The following is a 12864-nucleotide window of genomic DNA, read 5'->3' on the forward strand; positions in this document are numbered from 1 at the left end:
CATGTTTCTGCCCAGTTTCGAACTGGGGACCTTTCGTGTTTGGCGAACGTGATAACCACTACACTACAGAAACTCCATGCACAGCTCAAATTGTTCAAACATACCGAAATGAAATTGAAAAAAATGATCCAGCCAAACTCAACAGGTCTTCCTCTATGTCTGAACACAGGACAAAGTGCACTTTCCAACCAAGGAACCTTTCTTTTGTCAGGCTAGTGAAAAAGAGAAAAAACATGCAAACAAAACCATTTTGCAAAAAGCAATCGCATGCCTTTGTCCAAAAGCCAAAAAGAAAGAGAAAAAGCAAGTAGATGCCTGGTTTCGCACCTTGATCCTATCAGGTGTTACTTGAACTAGAAAAACGTATACACTGTCAAAAACACACACTCTTGACAAAAGCAAACGCATGTAGAAACAAGCAAAGGGGTCAAAATGATGCTGATTACACCAACAATAGACACTTGTGATCAAAATAAAGAGAAACCGCATGCTTCTGCCCAGGATCGAACCGGAGACCTTTCGCGTGTAAAGCAAACGTGATAACCACTACACTACAGAAACGGAGCGAAAAAGGTTGCTGTGGTCAAGGCAAGGAATAAAGATCAAGGATTGAAAGTCAAAACGCATTGTTTCTGCCCAGTTTCGAACTTGGGACCTTTCCCGTGTAAGGCGAACGTGATAACCACTACACTACAGAAACTAGATAAAAGACATTACTGGGCTCATGACAAGCAATCGAGATCAAGAACTGAAAGTCAATAGCTTTGTTAACAAAGAATAATGGCATGTTTCTGCCCAGTTTCGAACTGGGGACCTTTCGCGTGTTAGGCGAACGTGATAACCACTACACTACAGAAACTCCATGCACAGCTCAAACTGTTCAAACATACCGAAATGAAATTGAAAAAAATGATCCAGCCAAACTCAACAGGTCTTCCTCTATGTCTGAACACAGGACAAAGTGCACTTTCCAACCAAGGAACCTTTCTTTTGTCAGGCTAGTGAAAAAGAGAAAAAACATGCAAACAAAACCATTTTGCAAAAAGCAATCGCATGCCTTTGTCCAAAAGCCAAAAAGAAAGAGAAAAAGCAAGTAGATGCCTGGTTTCGCACCTTGATCCTATCAGGTGTTACTTGAACTAGAAAAACTTATACACTGTCAAAAACACACACTCTTGACAAAAGCAAACGCATGTAGAAACAAGCAAAGGGGTCAAAATGATGCTGATTACACCAACAATAGACACTTGTGATCAAAATAAAGAGAAACCGCATGCTTCTGCCCGGGATCGAACCGGAGACCTTTCGCGTGTAAAGCGAACGTGATAACCACTACACTACAGAAACGGAGCGAAAAAGGTTGCTGTGGTCAAGGCAAGGAATAAAGATCAAGGATTGAAAGTCAAAACGCATTGTTTCTGCCCAGTTTTGAACTGGGGACCTTTCGCGTGTGAGGCGAACGTGATAACCACTACACTACAGAAACTAGATAAAAGACATTACTGGGCTCATGACAAGCAATCGAGATCAAGAACTGAAAGTCAATAGCTTTGTTAACAAAGAATAATGGCATGTTTCTGCCCAGTTTCGAACCGGGGACCTTTCGCATGTTAGGCGAACGTGATAACCACTACACTACAGAAACTCCATGCACAGCTCAAACTGTTCAAACATACCGAAATGAAATTGAAAAAAATGATCCAGCCAAACTCAACAGGTCTTCCTCTATGTCTGAACACAGGACAAAGTGCACTTTCCAACCAAGGAACCTTTCTTTTGTCAGGCTAGTGAAAAAGAGAAAAAACATGCAAACAAAACCATTTTGCAAAAAGCAATCGCATGCCTTTGTCCAAAAGCCAAAAAGAAAGAGAAAAAGCAAGTAGATGCCTGGTTTCGCACCTTGATCCTATCAGGTGTTACTTGAACTAGAAAAACTTATACACTGTCAAAAACACACACTCTTGACAAAAGCAAACACATGTAGAAACAAGCAAAGGGGTCAAAATGATGCTGATTACACCAACAATAGACACTTGTGATCAAAATAAAGAGAAACCGCATGCTTCTGCCCGGGATCGAACAGGAGACCTTTCGCGTGTAAAGCGAACGTGATAACCACTACACTACAGAAATGGAGCGAAAAAGGTTGCTGTGGTCAAGGCAAGGAATAAAGATCAAGGATTGAAAGTCAAAACGCATTGTTTCTGCCCAGTTTCGAACTGGGGACCTTTCGCGTGTGAGGCAAACGTGATAACCACTACACTACAGAAACTAGATAAAAGACATTACTGGGCTCATGACAAGCAATTGAGATCAAGAACTGAAAGTCAATAGCTTTGTTAACAAAGAATAATGGCATGTTTCTGGCCAGTTTCGAACTGGGGACCTTTCGCGTGTTAGGCGAACGTGATAACCAATACACTACAGAAACTCCATGCACAGCTCAAACTGTTCAAACATACCGAAATGAAATTGAAAAAAATGATCCAGCCAAACTCAACAGGTCTTCCTCTATGTCTGAACACAGGACAAAGTGCACTTTCCAACCAAGGAACCTATCTTTTGTCAGGCTAGTGAAAAAACATGCAAACAAAACCATTTTGCAAAAAGCAATCGCATGCCTTTGTCCAAAAGCCAAAAAGAAAGAGAAAAAGCAAGTAGATGCCTGGTTTCGCACCTTGATCCTATCAGGTGTTACTTGAACTAGAAAAACTTATACACTGTCAAAAACACACACTCTTGACAAAAGCAAACGCATGTAGAAACAAGCAAAGGGGTCAAAATGATGCTGATTACACCAACAATAGACACTTGTGATCAAAATAAAGAGAAACCGCATGCTTCTTCCTGGGATCGAACCGGAGACCTTTCGCGTGTAAAGCGAACGTGATAACCACTACACTACAGAAACGGAGCGAAAAATGTTGCTGTGGTCAAGGCAGGGAATAAAGATCAAGGATTGAAAGTCAAAACGCATTGTTTCTGCCCAGTTTCGAACTGGGGACCTTTCGCGTGTGAGGCGAACGTGATAACCACTACACTACAGAAACTAGATAAAAGACATTACTGGGCTCATGACAAGCAATCGAGATCAAGAACTGAAAGTCAATAGCTTTGTTAACAAAGAATAATGGCATGTTTCTGGCCAGTTTCGAACTGGGGACCTTTCGCGTGTTAGGCGAACGTGATAACCACTACACTACAGATACTCCATGCACAGCTCAAACTGTTCAAACATACCGAAATGAAATTGAAAAAAATGATCCAGCCAAACTCAACAGGTCTTCCTCTATGTCTGAACACAGGACAAAGTGCACTTTCCAACCAAGGAACCTTTCTTTTGTCAGGCTAGTGAAAAAGAGAAAAAACATGCAAACAAAACCATTTTGCAAAAAGCAATCGCATGCCTTTGTCCAAAAGCCAAAAAGAAAGAGAAAAAGCAAGTAGATGCCTGGTTTCGCACCTTGATCCTATCAGGTGTTACTTGAACTAGAAAAACTTATACACTGTCAAAAACACACACTCTTGACAAAAGCAAACGCATGTAGAAACAAGCAAAGGGGTCAAAATGATGCTGATTACACCAACACTAGACACTTGTGATCAAAATAAAGAGAAACCGCATGCTTCTGCCCGGGATCGAACCGGAGACCTTTCGCGTGTAAAGCGAACGTGATAACCACTACACTACAGAAACGGAGCGAAAAAGGTTGCTGTGGTCAAGGCAAGGAATAAAGATCAAGGATTGAAAGTCAAAACGCATTGTTTCTGCCCAGTTTCGAACTGGGGACCTTTCGCGTGTGAGGCGAACGTGATAACCACTACACTACAGAAACTAGATAAAAGACATTACTGGGCTCATGACAAGCAATCGAGATCAAGAACTGAAAGTCAATAGCTTTGTTAACAAAGAATAATGGCATGTTTCTGGCCAGTTTCGAACTGGGGACCTTTCGCGTGTTAGGCGAACGTGATAACCACTACACTACAGAAACTCCATGCACAGCTCAAACTGTTCAAACATACCGAAATGAAATTGAAAAAAATGATCCAGCCAAACTCAACAGGTCTTCCTCTATGTCTGAACACAGGACAAAGTGCACTTTCCAACCAAGGAACCTTTCTTTTGTCAGGCTAGTGAAAAAGAGAAAAAACATGCAAACAAAACCATTTTGCAAAAAGCAATCGCATGCCTTTGTCCAAAAGCCAAAAAGAAAGAGAAAAAGCAAGTAGATGCCTGGTTTCGCACCTTGATCCTATCAGGTGTTACTTGAACTAGAAAAACTTATACACTGTCAAAAACACACACTCTTGACAAAAGCAAACGCATGTAGAAACAAGCAAAGGGGTCAAAATGATGCTGATTACACCAACACTAGACACTTGTGATCAAAATAAAGAGAAACCGCATGCTTCTGCCCGGGATCGAACCGGAGACCTTTCGCGTGTAAAGCGAACGTGATAACCACTACACTACAGAAACAGAGCGAAAAAGGTTGCTGTGGTCAAGGCAAGGAATAAAGATCAAGGATTGAAAGTCAAAACGCATTGTTTCTGCCCAGTTTCGAACTGGGGACCTTTCGCGTGTGAGGCGAACGTGATAACCACTACACTACAGAAACTAGATAAAAGACATTACTGGGCTCATGACAAGCAATCGAGATCTGAAAAAAGAACTGAAAGTCAATAGCTTTGTTAACAAAGAATAATGGCATGTTTCTGCCCAGTTTCGAACTGGGGACCTTTCGTGTTTGGCGAACGTGATAACCACTACACTACAGAAACTCCATGCACAGCTCAAACTGTTCAAACATACCGAAATGAAATTGAAAAAAATGATCCAGCCAAACTCAACAGGTCTTCCTCTATGTCTGAACACAGGACAAAGTGCACTTTCCAACCAAGGAACCTTTCTTTTGTCAGGCTAGTGAAAAAGAGAAAAAACATGCAAACAAAACCATTTTGCAAAAAGCAATCGCATGCCTTTGTCCAAAAGCCAAAAAGAAAGAGAAAAAGCAAGTAGATGCCTGGTTTCGCACCTTGATCCTATCAGGTGTTATTTGAACTAGAAAAACTTATACACTGTCAAAAACACACACTCTTGACAAAAGTAAACGCATGTAGAAACAAGCAAAGGGGTCAAAATGATGCTGATTACACCAACAATAGACACTTGTGATCAAAATAAAGAGAAACCGCATGCTTCTGCCCGGGATCGAACCGGAGACCTTTCGCGTGTAAAGCAAACGTGATAACCACTACACTACAGAAACAGAGCGAAAAAGGTTGCTGTGGTCAAGGCAAGGAATAAAGATCAAGGATTGAAAGTCAAAACGCATTGTTTCTGCCCAGTTTCGAACTGGGGACCTTTCGCGTGTGAGGCGAACTTGATAACCACTACACTACAGAAACTAGATAAAAGATGTTACTGGGCTCATGACAAGCAATCGAGATCAAGAACTGAAAGTCAATAGCTTTGTTAACAAAGAATAATGGCATGTTTCTGCCCAGTTTCGAACTGGGGACATTTCGCGTGTTAGGCGAACATGATAACCACTACACTACAGAAACTCCGTGCACAGCTCAAACTGTTCAAACATACCGAAATGAAATTGAAAAAAATGATCCAGCCAAACTCAACAGGTCTTTCTCTATGTCTGAACACAGGACAAAGTGCACTTTCCAACCAAGGAACCTTTCTTTTGTCAGGCTATTGAAACAGAGAAAAAACATGCAAACAAAACCATTTTGCAAAAAGCAATCGCATGCCTTTGTCCAAAAGCCAAAAAGAAAGAGAAAAAGCAAGTAGATGCCTGGTTTCGCACCTTGATCCTATCAGGTGTTACTTGAACTAGAAAAACTTATACACTGTCAAAAACACACACTCTTGACAAAAGCAAACGCATGTAGAAACAAGCAAAGGGGTCAAAATGATGCTGATTACACCAACAATAGACACTTGTGATCAAAATAAAGAGAAACCGCATGCTTCTGCCTGGGATCGAACCGGAGACCTTTCGCGTGTAAAGCGAATGTGATAACCACTACACTACAGAAACGGAGAGAAAAAGGTTGCTGTGGTCAAGGCAAGGAATAAAGATCAAGGATTGAAAGTCAAAACGCATTGTATCTGCCCAGTTTCGAACTGGGGACCTTTCGCGTGTGAGGCGAACGTGATAACCACTACACTACAGAAACTAGATAAAAGATATTACTGGGCTCATGACAAGCAATCGAGATCAAGAACTGAAAGTCAATAGCTTTGTTAACAAAGAATAATGGCATGTTTCTGCCCAGTTTCGAACTGGGGACCTTTCGCGTGTTAGGCGAACGTGATAACCACTACACTACAGAAACTCCATGCACAGCTCAAACTGTTCAAACATACCAAAATGAAATTGAAAAAAATAATCCAGCCAAACTCAACAGGTCTTCCTCTATGTCTGAACACAGGACAAAGTGCACTTTCCAACCAAGGAACCTTTCTTTTGTCAGGCTAGTGAAAAAGAGAAAAAACATGCAAACAAAACCATTTTGCAAAAAGCAATTGCATGCCTTTGTCCAAAAGCCAAAAAGAAAGAGAAAAAGCAAGTAGATGCCTGGTTTCGCACCTTGATCCTATCAGGTGTTACTTGAACTAGAAAAACTTATACACTGTCAAAAACACACACTCTTGACAAAAGCAAACGCATGTAGAAACAAGCAAAGGGGTCAAAATGATGCTGATTACACCAACACTAGACACTTGTGATCAAAATAAAGAGAAACCGCATGCTTCTGCCCGGGATCGAACCGGAGACCTTTCGCGTGTAAAGCGAACGTGATAACCACTACACTACAGAAACAGAGCGAAAAAGGTTGCTGTGGTCAAGGCAAGGAATAAAGATCAAGGATTGAAAGTCAAAACGCATTGTTTCTGCCCAGTTTCGAACTGGGGACCTTTCGCGTGTGAGGCAAACGTGATAACCACTACACTACAGAAACTAGATAAAAGACATTACTGGGCTCATGACAAGCAATCGAGATCTGAAAAAAGAACTGAAAGTCAATAGCTTTGTTAACAAAGAATAATGGCATGTTTCTGCCCAGTTTCGAACTGGGGACCTTTCGTGTTTGGCGAACGTGATAACCACTACACTACAGAAACTCCATGCACAGCTCAAACTGTTCAAACATACCGAAATGAAATTGAAAAAAATGATCCAGCCAAACTCAACAGGTCTTCCTCTATGTCTGAACACAGGACAAAGTGCACTTTCCAACCAAGGAACCTTTCTTTTGTCAGGCTAGTGAAAAAGAGAAAAAACATGCAAACAAAACCATTTTGCAAAAAGCAATCGCATGCCTTTGTCCAAAAGCCAAAAAGAAAGAGAAAAAGCAAGTAGATGCCTGGTTTCGCACCTTGATCCTATCAGGTGTTACTTGAACTAGAAAAACTTATACACTGTCAAAAACACACACTCTTGACAAAAGCAAACGCATGTAGAAACAAGCAAAGGGGTCAAAATGATGCTGATTACACCAACAATAGACACTTGTGATCAAAATAAAGAGAAACCGCATGCTTCTGCCCGGGATCGAACCGGAGACCTTTCGCGTGTAAAGCGAACGTGATAACCACTACACTACAGAAACGGAGCGAAAAAGGTTGCTGTGGTCAAGGCAAGGAATAAAGATCAAGGATTGAAAGTCAAAACGCATTGTTTCTGCCCAGTTTCAAACTGGGGACCTTTCGCGTGTGAGGCGAACGTGATAACCACTACACTACAGAAACTAGATAAAAGACGTTACTGGGCTCATGACAAGCAATCGAGATCAAGAACTGAAAGTCAATAGCTTTGTTAACAAAGAATAATGGCATGTTTCTGCCCAGTTTCGAACTGGGGACCTTTCGCGTGTTAGGCGAACGTGATAACCACTACACTACAGAAACTCCATGCACAGCTCAAACTGTTCAAACATACCGAAATGAAATTGAAAAAAATGATCCAGCCAAACTCAACAGGTCTTCCTCTATGTCTGAACACAGGACAAAGTGCACTTTCCAACCAAGGAACCTTTCTTTTCTCAGGCTAGTGAAAAAGAGAAAAAACATGCAAACAAAACCATTTTGCAAAAAGCAATCGCATGCCTTTGTCCAAAAGCCAAAAAGAAAGAGAAAAAGCAAGTAGATGCCTGGTTTCGCACCTTGATCCTATCAGGTGTTACTTGAACTAGAAAAACTTATACACTGTCAAAAACACACACTCTTGACAAAAGCAAACGCATGTAGAAACAAGCAAAGGGGTCAAAATGATGCTGATTACACCAACAATAGACACTTGTGATCAAAATAAAGAGAAACCGCATGCTTCTGCCCGGGATCGAACCGGAGACCTTTCGCGTGTAAAGCGAACGTGATAACCACTACACTACAGAAACGGAGCGAAAAAGGTTGCTGTGGTCAATGCAAGGAATAAAGATCAAGGATTGAAAGTCAAAACGCATTGTTTCTGCCCAGTTTCGAACTGGGGACCTTTCGCGTGTGAGGCGAACGTGATAACCACTACACTACAGAAACTAGATAAAAGACATTACTGGGCTCATGACAAGCAATCGAGATCAAGAACTGAAAGTCAATAGCTTTGTTAACAAGGAATAATGGCATGTTTCTGCCCAGTTTCGAACTGGGGACCTTTCGCGTGTTAGGCGAACGTGATAACCACTACACTACAGAAACTCCATGCACAGCTCAAACTGTTCAAACATACCGAAATGAAATTGAAAAAAATGATCCAGCCAAACTCAACAGGTCTTCCTCTATGTCTGAACACAGGACAAAGTGCACTTTCCAACCAAGGAACCTTTCTTTTGTCAGGCTAGTGAAAAAGAGAAAAAACATGCAAACAAAACCATTTTGCAAAAAGCAATCGCATGCCTTTGTCCAAAAGCCAAAAAGAAAGAGAAAAAGCAAGTAGATGCCTGGTTTCGCACCTTGATCCTATCAGGTGTTACTTGAACTAGAAAAACTTATACACTGTCAAAAACACACACTCTTGACAAAAGCAAACGCATGTAGAAACAAGCAAAGGGGTCAAAATGATGCTGATTACACCAACAATAGACACTTGTGATCAAAATAAAGAGAAACCGCATGCTTCTGCCCGGGATCGAACCGGAGACCTTTCGCGTGTAAAGCGAACGTGATAACCACTACACTACAGAAACGGAGCGAAAAAGGTTGCTGTGGTCAAGGCAAGGAATAAAGATCAAGGATTGAAAGTCAAAACGCATTGTTTCTGCCCAGTTTCGAACTGGGGACCTTTCGCGTGTGAGGCGAACGTGATAACCACTACACTACAGAAACTAGATAAAAGACATTACTGGGCTCATGACAAGCAATCGAGATCAAGAACTGAAAGTCAATAGCTTTGTTAACAAAGAATAATGGCATGTTTCTGCCCAGTTTCGAACTGGGGACCTTTCGCGTGTTAGGCGAACGTGATAACCACTACACTACAGAAACTCCATGCACAGCTCAAACTGTTCAAACATACCGAAATGAAATTGAAAAAAATGATCCAGCCAAACTCAACAGGTCTTCCTCTATGTCTGAACACAGGACAAAGTGCACTTTCCAACCAAGGAACCTTTCTTTTGTCAGGCTAGTGGAAAAGAGAAAAAACATGCAAACAAAACCATTTTGCAAAAAGCAATCGCATGCCTTTGTCCAAAAGCCAAAAAGAAAGAGAAAAAGCAAGTAGATGCCTGGTTTCGCACCTTGATCCTATCAGGTGTTACTTGAACTAGAAAAACTTATACACTGTCAAAAACACACACTCTTGACAAAAGCAAACGCATGTAGAAACAAGCAAAGGGGTCAAAATGATGCTGATTACACCAACAATAGACACTTGTGATCAAAATAAAGAGAAACCGCATGCTTCTGCCCGGGATCGAACCGGAGACCTTTCGCGTGTAAAGCGAACGTGATAACCACTACACTACAGAAACGGAGCGAAAAAGGTTGCTGTGGTCAAGGCAAGGAATAAAGATCAAGGATTGAAAGTCAAAACGCATTGTTTCTGCCCAGTTTCGAACTGGGGACCTTTCGCGTGTGAGGCGAACGTGATAACCACTACACTACAGAAACTAGATAAAAGACGTTACTGGGCTCATGACAAGCAATCGAGATCAAGAACTGAAAGTCAATAGCTTTGTTAACAAAGAATAATGGCATGTTTCTGCCCAGTTTCGAACTGGGGACCTTTCGCGTGTTAGGCGAACGTGATAACCACTACACTACAGAAACTCCATGCACAGCTCAAACTGTTCAAACATACCGAAATGAAATTGAAAAAAATGATCCAGCCAAACTCAACAGGTCTTCCTCTATGTCTGAACACAGGACAAAGTGCACTTTCCAACCAAGGAACCTTTCTTTTGTCAGGCTAGTGAAAAAGAGAAAAAACATGCAAACAAAACCATTTTGCAAAAAGCAATCGCATGCCTTTGTCCAAAAGCCAAAAAGAAAGAGAAAAATCAAGTAGATGCCTGGTTTCGCACCTTGATCCTATCAGGTGTTACTTGATCTAGAAAAACTTATACACTGTCAAAAACACACACTCTTGACAAAAGCAAACGCATGTAGAAACAAGCAAAGGGGTCAAAATGATGCTGATTACACCAACAATAGACACTTGTGATCAAAATAAAGAGAAACCGCATGCTTCTGCCCGGGATCGAACCGGAGACCTTTCGCGTGTAAAGCGAACGTGATAACCACTACACTACAGAAACGGAGCGAAAAAGGTTGCTGTGGTCAAGGCAAGGAATAAAGATCAAGGATTGAAAGTCAAAACGCATTGTTTCTGCCCAGTTTCGAACTGGGGACCTTTCGCGTGTGAGGCGAACGTGATAACCACTACACTACAGAAACTAGATAAAAGACATTACTGGGCTCATGACAAGCAATCGAGATCAAGAACTGAAAGTCAATAGCTTTGTTAACAAAGAATAATGGCATGTTTCTGCCCAGTTTCGAACTGGGGACCTTTCGCGTGTTAGGCGAACGTGATAACCACTACACTACAGAAACTCCATGCACAGCTCAAACTGTTCAAACATACCGAAATGAAATTGAAAAAAATGATCCAGCCAAACTCAACAGGTCTTCCTCTATGTCTGAACACAGGACAAAGTGCACTTTCCAACCAAGGAACCTTTCTTTTGTCAGGCTAGTGAAAAAGAGAAAAAACATGCAAACAAAACCATTTTGCAAAAAGCAATCGCATGCCTTTGTCCAAAAGCCAAAAAGAAAGAGAAAAAGCAAGTAGATGCCTGGTTTCGCACCTTGATCCTATCAGGTGTTACTTGAACTAGAAAAACTTATACACTGTCAAAAACACACACTCTTGACAAAAGCAAACGCATGTAGAAACAAGCAAAGGGGTCAAAGTGATGCTGATTACACCAACAATAGACACTTGTGATCAAAATAAAGAGAAACCGCATGCTTCTGCCCGGGATCGAACCGGAGACCTTTCGCGTGTAAAGCGAACGTGATAACCACTACACTACAGAAACGGAGCGAAAAAGGTTGCTGTGGTCAAGGCAAGGAATAAAGATCAAGGATTGAAAGTCAAAACGCATTGTTTCTGCCCAGTTTCGAACTGGGGACCTTTCGCGTGTGAGGCGAACGTGATAACCACTACACTACAGAAACGACGTTACTGGGCTCATGACAAGCAATCGAGATCAAGAACTGAAAGTCAATAGCTTTGTTAACAAAGAATAATGGCATGTTTCTGCCCAGTTTCGAACTGGGGACCTTTCGCGTGTTAGGCGAACGTGATAACCACTACACTACAGAAACTCCATGCACAGCTCAAACTGTTCAAACATACCGAAATGAAATTGAAAAAAATGATCCAGCCAAACTCAACAGGTCTTCCTCTATGTCTGAACACAGGACAAAGTGCACTTTCCAACCAAGGAACCTTTCTTTTGTCAGGCTAGTGAAAAAGAGAAAAAACATGCAAACAAAACCATTTTGCAAAAAGCAATCGCATGCCTTTGTCCAAAAGCCAAAAAGAAAGAGAAAAAGCAAGTAGATGCCTGGTTTCGCACCTTGATCCTATCAGGTGTTATTTGAACTAGAAAAACTTATACACTGTCAAAAACACACACTCTTGACAAAAGTAAACGCATGTAGAAACAAGCAAAGGGGTCAAAATGATGCTGATTACACCAACAATAGACACTTGTGATCAAAATAAAGAGAAACCGCATGCTTCTGCCCGGGATCGAACCGGAGACCTTTCGCGTGTAAAGCAAACGTGATAACCACTACACTACAGAAACAGAGCGAAAAAGGTTGCTGTGGTCAAGGCAAGGAATAAAGATCAAGGATTGAAAGTCAAAACGCATTGTTTCTGCCCAGTTTCGAACTGGGGACCTTTCGCGTGTGAGGCGAACTTGATAACCACTACACTACAGAAACTAGATAAAAGATGTTACTGGGCTCATGACAAGCAATCGAGATCAAGAACTGAAAGTCAATAGCTTTGTTAACAAAGAATAATGGCATGTTTCTGCCCAGTTTCGAACTGGGGACATTTCGCGTGTTAGGCGAACATGATAACCACTACACTACAGAAACTCCGTGCACAGCTCAAACTGTTCAAACATACCGAAATGAAATTGAAAAAAATGATCCAGCCAAACTCAACAGGTCTTTCTCTATGTCTGAACACAGGACAAAGTGCACTTTCCAACCAAGGAACCTTTCTTTTGTCAGGCTATTGAAACAGAGAAAAAACATGCAAACAAAACCATTTTGCAAAAAGCAATCGCATGCCTTTGTCCAAAAGCCAAAAAGAAAGA

General features: G+C 41.5%; 26 non-coding genes across 26 annotated transcripts; all 26 read right to left on the reverse strand.

Annotated features, from left to right (window-relative positions):
• Positions 1–786: 786 nt before the first annotated feature.
• On the reverse strand, positions 787–859 carry TRNAV-AAC (transfer RNA valine (anticodon AAC)). Its single transcript has one exon. It is a non-coding gene; the product is annotated as a tRNA-Val (tRNA).
• Positions 860–1274: 415 nt separating this feature from the next.
• Positions 1275–1347, reverse strand: TRNAV-UAC (transfer RNA valine (anticodon UAC)). The gene has a single exon. It is a non-coding gene; the product is annotated as a tRNA-Val (tRNA).
• Positions 1348–2977: 1630 nt separating this feature from the next.
• On the reverse strand, positions 2978–3050 carry TRNAV-CAC (transfer RNA valine (anticodon CAC)). The gene has a single exon. It is a non-coding gene; the product is annotated as a tRNA-Val (tRNA).
• A 574-nt stretch (positions 3051–3624) lies between these two features.
• TRNAV-UAC (transfer RNA valine (anticodon UAC)) lies at positions 3625–3697 on the reverse strand. Its single transcript has one exon. It is a non-coding gene; the product is annotated as a tRNA-Val (tRNA).
• A 66-nt stretch (positions 3698–3763) lies between these two features.
• Positions 3764–3836, reverse strand: TRNAV-CAC (transfer RNA valine (anticodon CAC)). The gene has a single exon. It is a non-coding gene; the product is annotated as a tRNA-Val (tRNA).
• A 574-nt stretch (positions 3837–4410) lies between these two features.
• TRNAV-UAC (transfer RNA valine (anticodon UAC)) lies at positions 4411–4483 on the reverse strand. Its single transcript has one exon. It is a non-coding gene; the product is annotated as a tRNA-Val (tRNA).
• A 66-nt stretch (positions 4484–4549) lies between these two features.
• On the reverse strand, positions 4550–4622 carry TRNAV-CAC (transfer RNA valine (anticodon CAC)). Its single transcript has one exon. It is a non-coding gene; the product is annotated as a tRNA-Val (tRNA).
• Positions 4623–6284: 1662 nt separating this feature from the next.
• Positions 6285–6357, reverse strand: TRNAV-AAC (transfer RNA valine (anticodon AAC)). Its single transcript has one exon. It is a non-coding gene; the product is annotated as a tRNA-Val (tRNA).
• Positions 6358–6772: 415 nt separating this feature from the next.
• Positions 6773–6845, reverse strand: TRNAV-UAC (transfer RNA valine (anticodon UAC)). Its single transcript has one exon. It is a non-coding gene; the product is annotated as a tRNA-Val (tRNA).
• Positions 6846–7562: 717 nt separating this feature from the next.
• TRNAV-UAC (transfer RNA valine (anticodon UAC)) lies at positions 7563–7635 on the reverse strand. Its single transcript has one exon. It is a non-coding gene; the product is annotated as a tRNA-Val (tRNA).
• A 225-nt stretch (positions 7636–7860) lies between these two features.
• On the reverse strand, positions 7861–7933 carry TRNAV-AAC (transfer RNA valine (anticodon AAC)). The gene has a single exon. It is a non-coding gene; the product is annotated as a tRNA-Val (tRNA).
• A 415-nt stretch (positions 7934–8348) lies between these two features.
• On the reverse strand, positions 8349–8421 carry TRNAV-UAC (transfer RNA valine (anticodon UAC)). The gene has a single exon. It is a non-coding gene; the product is annotated as a tRNA-Val (tRNA).
• Positions 8422–8487: 66 nt separating this feature from the next.
• Positions 8488–8560, reverse strand: TRNAV-CAC (transfer RNA valine (anticodon CAC)). Its single transcript has one exon. It is a non-coding gene; the product is annotated as a tRNA-Val (tRNA).
• Positions 8561–8646: 86 nt separating this feature from the next.
• On the reverse strand, positions 8647–8719 carry TRNAV-AAC (transfer RNA valine (anticodon AAC)). Its single transcript has one exon. It is a non-coding gene; the product is annotated as a tRNA-Val (tRNA).
• A 415-nt stretch (positions 8720–9134) lies between these two features.
• TRNAV-UAC (transfer RNA valine (anticodon UAC)) lies at positions 9135–9207 on the reverse strand. The gene has a single exon. It is a non-coding gene; the product is annotated as a tRNA-Val (tRNA).
• Positions 9208–9273: 66 nt separating this feature from the next.
• On the reverse strand, positions 9274–9346 carry TRNAV-CAC (transfer RNA valine (anticodon CAC)). The gene has a single exon. It is a non-coding gene; the product is annotated as a tRNA-Val (tRNA).
• An 86-nt stretch (positions 9347–9432) lies between these two features.
• TRNAV-AAC (transfer RNA valine (anticodon AAC)) lies at positions 9433–9505 on the reverse strand. The gene has a single exon. It is a non-coding gene; the product is annotated as a tRNA-Val (tRNA).
• Positions 9506–9920: 415 nt separating this feature from the next.
• TRNAV-UAC (transfer RNA valine (anticodon UAC)) lies at positions 9921–9993 on the reverse strand. Its single transcript has one exon. It is a non-coding gene; the product is annotated as a tRNA-Val (tRNA).
• Positions 9994–10059: 66 nt separating this feature from the next.
• TRNAV-CAC (transfer RNA valine (anticodon CAC)) lies at positions 10060–10132 on the reverse strand. The gene has a single exon. It is a non-coding gene; the product is annotated as a tRNA-Val (tRNA).
• An 86-nt stretch (positions 10133–10218) lies between these two features.
• On the reverse strand, positions 10219–10291 carry TRNAV-AAC (transfer RNA valine (anticodon AAC)). Its single transcript has one exon. It is a non-coding gene; the product is annotated as a tRNA-Val (tRNA).
• A 415-nt stretch (positions 10292–10706) lies between these two features.
• On the reverse strand, positions 10707–10779 carry TRNAV-UAC (transfer RNA valine (anticodon UAC)). Its single transcript has one exon. It is a non-coding gene; the product is annotated as a tRNA-Val (tRNA).
• Positions 10780–10845: 66 nt separating this feature from the next.
• TRNAV-CAC (transfer RNA valine (anticodon CAC)) lies at positions 10846–10918 on the reverse strand. Its single transcript has one exon. It is a non-coding gene; the product is annotated as a tRNA-Val (tRNA).
• An 86-nt stretch (positions 10919–11004) lies between these two features.
• Positions 11005–11077, reverse strand: TRNAV-AAC (transfer RNA valine (anticodon AAC)). Its single transcript has one exon. It is a non-coding gene; the product is annotated as a tRNA-Val (tRNA).
• Positions 11078–11492: 415 nt separating this feature from the next.
• Positions 11493–11565, reverse strand: TRNAV-UAC (transfer RNA valine (anticodon UAC)). The gene has a single exon. It is a non-coding gene; the product is annotated as a tRNA-Val (tRNA).
• Positions 11566–11631: 66 nt separating this feature from the next.
• TRNAV-CAC (transfer RNA valine (anticodon CAC)) lies at positions 11632–11704 on the reverse strand. The gene has a single exon. It is a non-coding gene; the product is annotated as a tRNA-Val (tRNA).
• Positions 11705–11781: 77 nt separating this feature from the next.
• Positions 11782–11854, reverse strand: TRNAV-AAC (transfer RNA valine (anticodon AAC)). Its single transcript has one exon. It is a non-coding gene; the product is annotated as a tRNA-Val (tRNA).
• Between the last annotated feature and the right edge of the window lie 1010 nt (positions 11855–12864).

Source organism: Ranitomeya variabilis, chromosome 2, assembly GCF_051348905.1.
Source record: "Ranitomeya variabilis isolate aRanVar5 chromosome 2, aRanVar5.hap1, whole genome shotgun sequence".
NCBI classification, from domain to species: domain Eukaryota; kingdom Metazoa; phylum Chordata; class Amphibia; order Anura; family Dendrobatidae; genus Ranitomeya; species Ranitomeya variabilis.